Genomic DNA, 13,304 nt, shown 5'->3' with positions numbered 1-13,304 from the left:
GGAGACTTCTTTGATTCAGCAGGTCCTTGCTTCAAATGTTCTGTTAACAGAGATTTGTACATATTCTTTATTTGAGGCTCAGTAGCATTCATCATCTGTGCAAATATATTCCTGCTGGTCTCATCATAGTCAGATTTCATCATTCTGACTGCATTACATTTACAGACATCAGGGTTGCTGCAATCACCATCCCTACATTCTGTGCAATGAGGATCCCTACAATATTCATCTTCAGAAGTATCTTCAAAATCAACAAAATTCAAGTCATGTTCTGATTCTGAATCAAAAGATATTAGTTCATCACAACTACTTGGTAAATCAAAGAAATTTACTTTTCCCCTTTTATTTCTATACTAGATCTTCTTCTTTGATTTGTCTTTGTTTTTTCTTGGACAATTTGGAGCTGTATGACCTTTCTTGTTACAATTGTAACATATGATTTCTTTGTCTTTAGAAAACATCTTTGTATTCTTATAAGGTTTAGCTTTGTGATGTTTTCTTTTTATTTCTTCTTGGGAAATCTGGGAATTCTTTTTGAAATTCTTTTTCTTTCTGTGTTTATGCCCCTCAAAATTGCCAGCTTTGCCAAGGTGCCATTGCTTACAGAGCTGCTGATAGCCATGGGGCTTTTTAGGATTAGTAGTTGCTCTAGCAATTTTCATTTGTGAGCATAATTCAACAATGATAGCTTTAACAACTTGCCTGATTATACCAAATTTGTAATCACCAACCTTCCCTGGTAATTTATTAACAATAGCAGAGGAGACCCACTGGGGAAGAGATGCTACAAAAATTTCTTTCCATTTTGGCTCAAGGATGAGATCTGGAGTCAAGGTGTGGAGCCTGTGGAGAAATTCATTGAAGTATTCTTCAAAATGTTGCATATTATGTAGTTTCATGGCAAGCAAGGTAATTGTTGTAATGTCATTGGTTATTTGGGGAAAACCAATGAAATTGACTGTAATGTGGAGACTTCCTATCATATTTTTGACAGGCATATGGGTGACGAGATCCATGTGGGTAGATCCATCTTCATTGAGGACAACAGTTTGTTCCCAAGATGTCAAAAGATTTGGGTGTTTGAGGGTTTCCGCTTTTAGCCAAGAATCTAAAGTACCCTCAAATCCTCGAATAATCCTCCTGGTGGCATTAATGGGACCTATATCATCTGCAAGATAGGTCTTATAACAAACAAGCATGGAATGCAGAACAGACATAATTTCAGCTTCAGTGCAATTATCTATATTCCATGAATATGTAGCATTAGCAGACCAGTCCTTATGATATTTAGATTTCATAAGGTCTCTGTGATCAGGAGCAGGATTCCAGGTGGTATCCCATTGAGATCTAGAGGATGTAGCATTTACCTGGTCTTCATTTTCATCATACTATTCTTTGTCTGAGACAGAGAAATTGTTGATACAAGCTTCAAGGTCTTCAATTTCTGGTTCAACATCTATTTTATGAATACTTGTATCAAAATCTTCTTTTTCTTCTTCATCTTTAGAAGATGAACCAAATACAAAATCAGAAGTTTCTTTGCTGGTTTCTTCAGGTTCTTTAGTTTTGGAGATGACTTGGCTAGGACTGAAGAAACTGGGATTGGCAAATAAAGAATAGGGATGAGTAGAAGTAGGGGGTGGAAAGGTTATGGAACTGGGCGTTCTTATGAGGCTTTCCATAGAAGGAGTAATAGAATAAGGAACAGAAGTCTTGGGTTCGGAGAACAAGGTTGCAGACTTGTATGCTTCTACCCGGGGCTTCTTTTTCAGAGATTCTACTCCTTTAGATACTTCCCATACCTGTTTCTTAACAATATCCAGTGAAGTGCTGATTTTGTCTATTTCTTTTCCATGAGCAGAGGCAGCATCATGGATCTTCCTTTCTGTCTGTAAAGATAATCTGTCAAGACTTTTAGCAAGAGCCTTATCATTTTCTGCTAGAGTAGTTACACTGCTATTCAGACAAACTGTATTATAATCTTGCTTTCGCAAAATACTTTCAAGCATAGTCTTCATTTCAGAATTAGCAGTTTCAATACTCTCAAATTTAGATCTGACAAATTTTTCAAGACTGGACAGAGCTAGATTGGTCCAGTTGGTAGCAACAATCGAGTCTCTTGCTGCTAAGGTAGGATCATCAGAATGTGATGGAAGTAATTTGTACAATTTTCCATCTTGTCCTCTTATCACAAAATTCTTCCAAGGGGGAAATTCTGTATCTGTCTCCAAGAGATTACCATCAAGGAGTTCCCACTTGTGTTTATTTGGAGTTCCATTCCATATCATATTTACATGGAGTTGGGAAGAAATATTTCTTAGTAATTTCTCACCTTCTGTTTGAACAGCCATCAGAGATATAGGAATATTTGGCTTATTCATCATGCTCTGAATTTTTGGTTGGAAAACATGGGCTTTTAGAGGTGGAGGAATTACTACTGGATTCTCTTTTAATTTTTCTTCTACAAACTTCTCCGCATCCTTGATTTTTTTGTTTGGCTTGATTTCTGAATTGCTTAATCAAGGACTGTTCTATTATATTTGCAGAAGGATAATACCATTCGTAGAATGATATCCATTGGTTTTCTGCCTTCATCCATTCTTTCCAATTTTCAACATTCTGTCTGTTGAAGGCAGGGCGATATGAGAGACTGCTTGTACATACAGTCTCTCATTCTTCTACTTGTGGTTTAGGCTATGTTGAATCCTCGCCTATTCCTGAATACAGAAGGAATCCTATTGACAAGATTCCTAAGCATGTAGAAATTCCTTCTGATTCAGAGATAATTGCTTTTTTGAAAATCTCTAAAGGTATCAGTCTTCCAAAAGATGATCGCCCTGCCTTCAAGAGACAGAATGTTGAAAATTGGAAAGAATGGATGAAGGCAGAAAACCAATGGATATCATTCTACGAATGATATTATCCTTCTGCAAATATAATAGAACAGTCCTTGATTAAGCAATTCAGAAATCAAGCCAAATAGAAAAGAATCAAGGACCCGCAGAAGTTTGTAGAAGAAAAATTAAAAGAGAATCCAGTAGTAATTCCTCCACCTCTAAAAGCCCATGTTTTCCAACCAAAAATTCAGAGTATGATGAATAAGCCAAATATTCCTAGATCTCTGATGGTTGTTCAAACAGAAGGTGAGAAATTACTAAGAAAGATTTGTTCCCAGCTCCATGTAAATATGATACGGACTGGAACTCCAAATAAACACAAGTGGGAACTCCTTGATGGTAATCTCTTGGAGACAGATACAGAATTTCCCCCTTGGAAGAATTTTGTGATAAGAGGACAAGATGGAAAATTGTACAAATTACTTCCATCACATTCTGATGATCCTACCTTAGCAGCAAGAGACTCGATTGCTGCTACCAAATGGACCGATCTAGCTCTGTCTAGTCTTGAAAAATTTGTCAGATCTAAATTTGAGAGTATTGAAACTGCTAATTCTGAAATGAAGACTATGCTTGAAAGTATTTTGCGAAAGCAAGATTATAATACAATTTGTCTGGATAGCAGTGTAACTACTCTAGCAGAAAATGATAAGGCTCTTGCTAAAAGTCTTGATAGATTATCTTTACAGACAGAAAGGAAGATCCATGATGTTGCCTCCGCTCATGGAAAAGAAATAGACAAAATCAGCACTTCATTGGATATTGTTAAGAAATAGGTATGGGAAGTATCTAAAGGAGTAGAATCTCTGAAAAAGAAGCCCTAGGTAGAAGCATACAAGTCTGCAACCTTGTTCTCCGAACCCAAGACTTCTGTTCCTTATTCTATTACTCCTTCTGTGGAAAGCCTCATAAGAATGCCCAATAACCTTTCCACCCCCTACTTCTACTCATCCCTATTCTTTATTTGCCAATCCCAGTTTCTTCAGTCCAAGCCAAGTCATATCCAAAACTAAAGAACCTGAAGAAACCAGCAAAGAAACTTCTGATTTTATATTTGGTTCATCTTCTAAAGATGAAGAAGAAAAAAAAGATTTTGATACAAGTATTCATAAAATAGATGTTGAACCAGAAATTGAAGACCTTGAAGCTTGTATCAACAATTTCTCTGTCTCAGACAAAGAACAGTCTGATGAAAATGAAGACCAGGTAAATGCTACCTCCTCCAGATCTCGATGGGATACCACCTGGAATCCTGCTCCTGATCGCAGAGACCTTATGAAATCTGAATATCATAAGGACTGGTCTGCTAATGCTACATATTCATGGAATATAGATAATTGCACTAAAGCTAAAATTATGTCTGTTCTGCATTCCATGCTTGTTTGTTATAGAACCTATCTTGCAGATGATATAGATCCCATTAATGCCACCAGGAGGATTATTGGAGGATTTGAGGGTACTTTAGATTCTTGGCTAAAAGCAGAAACCCTCAAACACCCAAATATTTTGACATCTTGGGAACAAACTGTTGTCCTCAATGAAGATGGATCTACCCACATGGATCTCGTCACCCATATGCATGTCAGCAATATGATAGGAAGTCTCCTCTATGTCATTATAGTCAATTTCATTTTTTTCCCCAAATAACCAATGACATTACAACAATTACCTTGCTTGCCATGAAACTGCATAATATGCAACATTTTGAAGAATACTTCAATGAAGTTCCCCACAGGCTCCACACCTTGACTCCAGATCTCATCCTTGAGCCAAAATGGAAAGAAATTTTTGTAGCATCTCTTCCCTAGTGGGTCTCCTCTGTTATTGTTAATAAATTACCAGGGAAGGTTGGTGATTACAAATTCGGTATAATCAGGCAAGCTGTTAAAGCTATCATTGTTGAATTATGCTCACAAATGAAAATTGCCAGAGCAGCTACTAATCCTAAGAAGCCCCATGGCTATCAGCAACTCTAAAAGCAATGGCACCTTGGCAAAGCTAGCAATTCTGAGGGGCATAAACGAAGAAAGAAAAAGCATTTCAAAAAGAACTCCCAGATTTCCCAAGAAGAAATAAAAAGAAAACATCACAAAGCTAAACCTTATAAGCATACAAAGATGTTTTCTAAAGACAAAGAAATCATCTGTTACAATTGTAACAAGAAAGGTCATACAACTCCAAATTGTCCAAACAAAAAGAAAGACAAATCAAAGAAGAAGATCTAGTATAGAAATAAAGGGGGAAAAGTAAATTTCTTTGATTTACCAAGTAGTTGTGATGAACTAATATCTTCTGATTCAGAATCAGAACATGATTTGAATTTTGTTGATTCTGAAGATACTTCTGAAGATGAATATTGCAGGGACCCTCATTGCTCAGAATGTAGGGATTGTGATTGCAGCGACCCTGATGTCTGTAAATGTAATGCAGTCAGAATGATGAAATTTGACTATGATGAGACCAGCAGGAATATATTTTGCACAGATGATGAATGCTACTAAGCCTCAGATAAAGAATATGTACAAATCTCTGTTAACAGAACATTTGAAACAATGACCAGAGTTATCAGGGAAAATAGAAAACTGGACTTTTCATTTAGAACCAGTTATCACAAAAATTCACCAGCAAAATAGTCCAGAAGAAGAAGAGGGAGAGAAAGATAGAACAGATTTTGGATGCAATACCATGAGCCGAGATGTAATGTATTGTGTCAAAATGAAAGTAAAGGTTGGTGGAAAATTTGAGTATTGGAAGGTATTGTTGGACACTGGCTCAAGATTAAATATCGTCAACAATACAGTAGTGAGTATGCATCTACGGAGACCGACTGCCTGCCCCAGAGTCATTACTGCCAGTGGTGAAATTGCCACTAAACATGAAGTAGAGATAGATGTTTTCCTAACTGAAAATATTGGAGTACATCTAGTTTGTCCAGTAGTTGCAGGTATAGACTGTGCTATGTATCTCGGAACTCCTTTTTTCCATAATTTCAAGAAACATGGAGCAAAGCTTGATGAAAATAGCCAAAGGTATGGCTATTTTTTCAGCTTAGAAAATAAAGAAATATTCTTTCCATTCATAAACTCCAATTCACCTAATAGAATAAAAAGAATTGAGAGATTGGAAAACCTCTTGGCAAAAATGGAAGTGAAGAAAGAAATTTTAAAGATGGAAGAACATTTGGATAATGGAAAATATGCCTCTAAAATAGCAAATCTCACTGCTAAATTCAAAGAGTGTTGTTCAGATGACCCAAATGCCTTCTGGCATATCAAAAAGCAGGAAGTGGAACTTCCTCTTAAGAAGGATTTCAGCGGAAAGCTGAGGAGATCTAAAGCAGTGGCAATGAACGAAGATCAGATGAAGATGTGTAAAATAGAAATAAAAGGTCTCCTAAAGAAAGGACTCATTAGAAAAAGTAAGAGCCCTATAGCATGTTTTGGATTCTATGTAAATAAACATGCTGAGATAGCCAGAGGTAAGCCAAGGTTGGTTGTTAAATACAAACCTCTTAATAGTATTCTGGATTATGACGCCTATCCTCTGCCTAAGCCATCTTCCATACTTGCCCAGATATCCAAGTCCAAAATATTTTCCAAATTTGATTGGAAGTCTGGTTTCTGGCAAGTAGGAATCAAAGAAGAAGATAAATGGAAAACAACATTCTCTGTGCTTGAAGGACATTATGAATGGAATATCATGCCATTCGGTCTAATCAATGCCCCTTCAGCCTTTTAGAGAATAATGGACAAGACTTTTGAAGGAAAGGAGGAATTGCTGAAAAAGTACATTGATGATTTATTGATTCATTCTGATAATATTGCTGACCATGTCAAACATCTGAAAATCTTTCTGCGCAGAGTCAAAGAAATGGGCATAGTATTATCAGAATCCAAAATGAAGTTGTTCTGGCCAATAATAGATTTCTTGGGTTACAACATACAATATGGATCTTATACTGTAATCCAAAGAAGTTTACTTTGTTGATCACTTCTTTGATGAAATTAAGGATAAAACTCAGTTGCAGAGATTTTTGGGAAGTTTGAATTACATTTCTAAGTTTCTGAGGCATTGTGCACAAGAAAGAAAGTTGTTAAATAAACGGCTTCAGAAGGATCCAATTCCATGGAATAATGACTGCACTCAGGCAGTCAAGATAATAAAAGAAAAGGTCAAAAGCATCCAACCACTCTCCCCTATTAGAGAAGAATGGGAGAAGATCATAATGACAGATGCTAGCCATGAAGGATGGGGGGCGGTTTTGTGTCAAAAGAACCCCAGCAACAAAAATGAGACTGAAGTCTGCCAGTATGCATCTCGACTTTGGGCCAAGAATCAACTGAATTGGTCTAGCTTGAAAAAAGATCTTAGAGCAGCTTGTTTGGGAATAGCAAAATTTAGAGATTTCATCATCTACACCAAGTTCACTGTTAGAACAGATTGCCAAGCATTATAATTAGCTATCCACAAATGTGACTTTGAAGATGCTACTATGGTTAGATGGATTATGCAGTTCAGTCAGTATAATTTTGACATAGAATTTGTTAAGGGAGAGAAGAATAGTTTTGTAGACATGTTGAGTAGGGAATTCCTGTCTGAACATTCAATACTAAGTCTACATTGCAATTATCTCAGGAGAAGAGAAAGTACTGTTGAAATTGAAACACCAAATGGACGGGTAAGCTATGAGCTTGAAATCCCAGTGCTTATCCATGATGTAGATTGGCATCCAATCAAAGAGTTCAGACATATTCCCTATCTATGGATAGAGACAATGCAAGATGAAATGAATCAAGAATCAGTGGAAGCTTTAGAGTATTTGGAACACATTGGCAGTATACTCTATACTCTTGAAAGAGATGATGAGGATGATGATAGAATGACAAGTTGCCACATCACACTTCGGAGGTTTGATAACCATCTTCATCGGGAAAATTATAACCCCGATAGACAAAAAGAATCCTTCTTTATAGCTATGAACCTCCAAAACTATTCAGCCAACTTATTCTATTCTATACAGTCCTCATTTCTATTTGAAGGAATGACAGCAGAGGCCTTAGAACGAGAAGACCCCACACCAGATTGGTTCGTCGAATGGTGGAAAATATCTGGACTCTCATCCTTGGTCATTAAGCCGTATACACTACACATGCTTAAAATTCCCCGTTTTAGTGAACCAAGGTCACATATGAATGGTATAGTGTACAAGACTATCAAAGACATTACTAACATAAGTGGTTTTTCCTTTTTGCAAGGAATCTGACGTTGTGGTCACATGAAATGGTTTGTCACAAACCACTACAAGGCAAGGACAATATCTTCCAGTACCAATTATGAATATTTCCACCACCAGGTTGATATCTCATCAAATCCTTTCCAGCCCATCAACTTTTTGGAACCCCCTGACAGAAATAGTTTGCAAATGTGGGAATCAGAAAAAGAAATAAGAGTGCAGTACTTTAGCAATTAACTGGTTGAACGGTTCAGGTATCACCATTACACACATACACAGATAGAATATTATACAATGGATTAAGTGTTGTCTTTCCAACTGACGATGGTATTGGACAAGCTTTCGTGGATTCCCTTGATCTGGTAATATCCACCTTGTAATTTGTACAATAAAAGAGATTTGCATACCTTTTCTCATGAAGCTTTCATGGGTTCCCTCAGTTTCGAATCTCCACTTTGTAGTACCAATTGGTCAGTCAGTACTCTATGATTCGGTCCCCACATGCCTCTGGCTATCCGTAAAAGGAGAAGGGACGAGATAACATGGGACAGTCCTCCCATGCCCGAATCTAATTTTCGGTGATTTGATCAGAACAGATCAACATCTTTCTTTTGAAGTCATTTGTATGTACACAGTCCATTCACGGATGCTTGTTCCTTCCAGCTCTATAAATAAGAAGTGGCTGTGAAGTAAGATTCATTCGTGTTTTGAAGAGAATTTGAGTGCTTAGAGGTTTAGAGGTCTGAGTCTAGTTTTTCTCCTGCTCTGCATCTGCGGACTTTTAGTCTGAACTGCTTGCACCACAGGAAAAGCTAAAGTCTTTAGGAGAATTGAGAAGCCTACGCATTGGTGCTGGACGCCAGTGTGAACCTAAAGTGGCCAATTCTTAGATTATCTTGTGAGTCTGTACGTCTGTTTTAATCTTGAGACTCAGTCTGCTTGTATGCCAGGTAGCCTGTAGATTTTTTATGCTTCGGCTAACTCATATCTACTAAACGCTGCAGCAGTCCATCTGAGGAAGAGATTTGTTCTTTGTAACATATGCATCCATATAATATAAAACTTGCTCAAAATTTCTGCAATCTTGTTGTTTTATCATATCTGTGTTGGAGATCCTATTTTAATGGTATCAGAGCCAAGTATTGTTTGAGTGGAATTTGTATGTGAGATATTGTTTGAGTGGATCGTGAATTCGCTTGAGTCCTGAATAGTGTTTGTAGCCCGTTGTTTCCGGAGTTGGCGTTGGAGGGTGCTGAAGACGTTGGACGAGAATTCGTACCTTGGTACGCGAAGAAACCTCATTTTCTTCTACAGAAGAAAGCTGCAATTCTTCTTGGTATCATTCTGCAAGTCTTTGAACGGGTATTTATCTTTTCTACAACACTGAACAATGGATGCTTCCAGTAGTTCTGAGTCTATGGGAAAATTTGGTTTGAAATACTTTGATGCAATGCAAAATGAGCATGAATTAAAATCTGGAATGTATGATGTATGTCATAATGAGGAAAATTCTGGAAATGAAGCTTGCATTAATGAAGAAGAAGATAGTCCCACAGTAGATTGGAAACTTCCTTCTGTTTCACCTACTGATGTATATAAAAATCTTGGTCCTTTTAATTTCCGCGCTCTTAGTCAAATCAAAATAAAAGAGATATCAGTCAAAACATAGTTAAGCCTTAATGTCATGATGACTATTCCTCTGTTAGAACACAAACATATCCAAGCTGCTTTGAAATTAGGATACTAGTATGCCCATCTCGGGATGGTAAGAGTCGTTCTGAATGCTCTTCACAGGAAATGTCAAAAAGCCTTTGTCTTTTCAGCCCTCTTTGACAATCGATGGTCAACATTTGTTCATGCCATGATCAGAGGCATTGAAACCAGTCTCTCAGATGGCCCTATACAGTATGATGTGTTCCCAGATTTCTCTGTAGCTCTTGATGATCCAAATATTCTGAAATGTCTAACCCTTGGAATCCAAACCAAAGGTTATGAAAATTTTCATGGAAAATCAAAAAATTTGACAGTATTTTATATTACCTGTGTTAGATTCTATAACACCACTATACCTGCAGTCTTGCATTCCCCTGGAAAAGACTCTGGAAGGGTTACCCTTGTACAGTATGACTCTTCCTGCAATCCAGTGGCCCCTGTCTATGTTTCTAGAAAGGATTTATGTCCTCCAGATGATTGGGTAACTAACTGGGAAAAACCTACAAAACGATATGTCGCTGCTGCTCAGTCTATTATTACCGAAACAGATGGTAAAGTTGTCACCAGATTCCCTAGAGTAAGCACAATTCAACGTAGTGGATCCTCCTCCACAATAACTTCAGTACCTACGACAATCAACCAATTACATCCTGCCCAAGCCCAAGCTCCTCCGCAGTTTGTGATTGACCAAGCAGTGTATGATTCTATCAGAAGATTATTTTCACAGCCAGGCCCTTCTCAGCCATTCAGTTCAGTCTGTGATCATCTGCACTGTTCTAAAACATTTTGCCAATTTTCTTCAGAACCACCAACACCACATGGTGAGTCATCAAACCATCATAGAATCAACATGATCAAATTTACTCCTCTGTCTGACTCTTCTGAATAAATTTACAAAAAAAATTTAGAACAGTGCGGATGATCACAGACTGAACTGAATGGCTGAGAAGGGCTTGGCTGTGAAAATAATCTTCTGATAGAATCATACACTGCTTGGTCAATCACAAACTGTGGAGGAGCTTGGGCTTGGGCAGGATAAAATTGGTTGACTGTCGTAGGTACTGAAGTTATTGTGGAGGAGGATCCACCACACTAAACTGTGCTTACTCTGGGGAATATGGTGACAACTTTACCATCTGTTTCAGTAATAATAGACTGAGCAGCAGCAACAGATGGTTTTGTAGGTTTTCCCCAGTTAGTTACCCAATCATCTGGAGGACATAAATCCTTTCTTGAAACATAGACAGGGGCCACTGGATTGCAGGAAGAAAATTTTATCATCAATGTCATAAAGCTTTGACATAAGGATTGCCAGTTGACATGAATTATGCAACGATTGCTTGACTAGATAGTCCATGCACCTAGTATAAATAAAACAAGTAATAGTTAATCCCTTATGCACTTTACAAAATCGTTTTTTCTTGCTTAATTTTTGAATTATAATCCAGTGCATTAAAAGCTCATTTGAAAGCAATGCATAAATAGGGATTGCATGTGTGAGAGAAAAAATATTTTTTTGGTTGATAGTCAACATTGATATCTAGTGGTGGTTGGAAAATATAAAATGTTTAGAATGATTAGAGAGAGAGGAATTCATATTACCCCAAGGAGACGATCCTTGCAAAAGAAACAATAAGAGGATGAGCTTGTTTTGCTACTTTCATCTAGGCTCTAGAATGAAGGTCCCATAACAATATTACTTCTGCAAACCATGATAACATATGGATTTACATGTTTCAGTTTGTCATGAGTGCCATTACATGGAAATTTTTTCCTAATTAACTCTTCTTCACTTGAGGTAGAGAGTGATCAAGAATGAAAACTATGTAAGCAATAGATAGAAACATGGAGCAAGAATATGTAACAAGCACATGACAAATTTTTTATTCATGAATGATATGTTGAAAATGAAAAACAAGTTTAATACTCAAGGCTTTATTATTTTATGAAGAACAAGTTTAATACTCAATGTTTTTTTATTTTATATTATTTGTTAGAAGATAAAAAATGTGAAAGAATAAAATTAATAGATGAGATATTTTAAAGCTAAAGTGAATTGGTTTGTACCTATCCAATTCTATTGAATTCATTCATTGTTTAGAAATAATAGCAACAGGATGATATACCAACATGAAAAAACAAATAAACAAACCCCATCCTTATTCTTCTATTACTAGTATTATGGAAACCTAAAACCCTTCTATTGCTAGGGTTTTGACCTAGGAATATACTTGTTTTGGTTTTTTATGGATTGCTTAACAAGGCTTGAAGTCATTACAAGAAATACTCATTATAAATTTTGTTAGCCCTTTACAAAGTCTTTATTATTTAGTGAGATTCACCAAGTTCTTACAAAATTTTATAATTCCATGAAATATTCGCCTTGATTTTACAAGATAATATAATCTGGTGAGAGATTCGCCAAAAAAATTATATATACATATTATATTATTGATAAAATCGCCTTCCATTTTTCCTATGTATCATGGGGATTCACCCATTTATTATACATATAAATTTAGGACGGTTCTTAAAATTTTCCCTGACCATATGGTAGTAGATGGGAAGAAAGTTCCCGATTTCCACCTTGAGGATGCATTATTATGCTACGTGGGCCACATTTGTGTTCCTTCAAGAGAGCGTGCCAAATTCATTTGGGAGGCGCACTACAACCAAATCACATGATAGTTTGGGTTGGAGAAAATTGTGGTTGTACTACAAAATTACTTCTATTGGCCCAAACTCTGACTGGATGTTGGGAAATATATCAGATATCGCACTCTCTGCACCATCGCCAAGCCATCCATCAAGAAGCAAGGCCTGTACACTCCTCTGCCTACTCCCAGTGAGCCGTGGGAATCCATCTCCATGAACTATATGTTTTTCCTCCCTTCTACCAAGCAAGGTAATGAATGTGTATTTTTGGTCGTGGATAAATTTTCTAAGATGGCTATATTGGCGACCTGTAAGAAGAGTATCATAGCATATGACACTACCAAACTCTTCTTTGAACGAGTATGGGTACATTTTTGGATCCGATAGACCATTATATCATATTAGGATAGTAGGTTCCTGAGCACATTTTGGTCAATCCTCTCGACACTATTGGACACCAAGCTCACCAAGTCGACTGCCTTCCATCCCTAGATTGATGGCCAGACAACGGTAGTCAACGGGATGATAGTTCACATACTTCACATCTAAAATTCCATGCATCCTCAAACCTAGGATGACAATCTTCCTTATGTGTAACACAGTTATAATAGAGCTCTCCATATCTCAACTGGTCGCAGTTCCTTTCAAGTGGGTCTAGGATTTCAACCATTGTGTTCGATTGATGTTGTCATGCCTCAGGCAACTACAACGAGAGAATCCACACGTGTATTGTCTAAGGAAGATAAAGTGACCATAATTATTAAATGCATCCAACACATCCACCAGTAGGTTCAGGACATCCTAGA

The sequence above is a fragment of the Pinus tabuliformis genome, chromosome 2_2, assembly GCF_031772625.1.
Source record: "Pinus tabuliformis cultivar Carrire ecotype Pingquan chromosome 2_2, CPIR1, whole genome shotgun sequence".
In the NCBI taxonomy this organism is placed as follows: domain Eukaryota; kingdom Viridiplantae; phylum Streptophyta; class Pinopsida; order Pinales; family Pinaceae; genus Pinus; species Pinus tabuliformis.
This window is presented reverse-complemented; position numbering follows the sequence as displayed.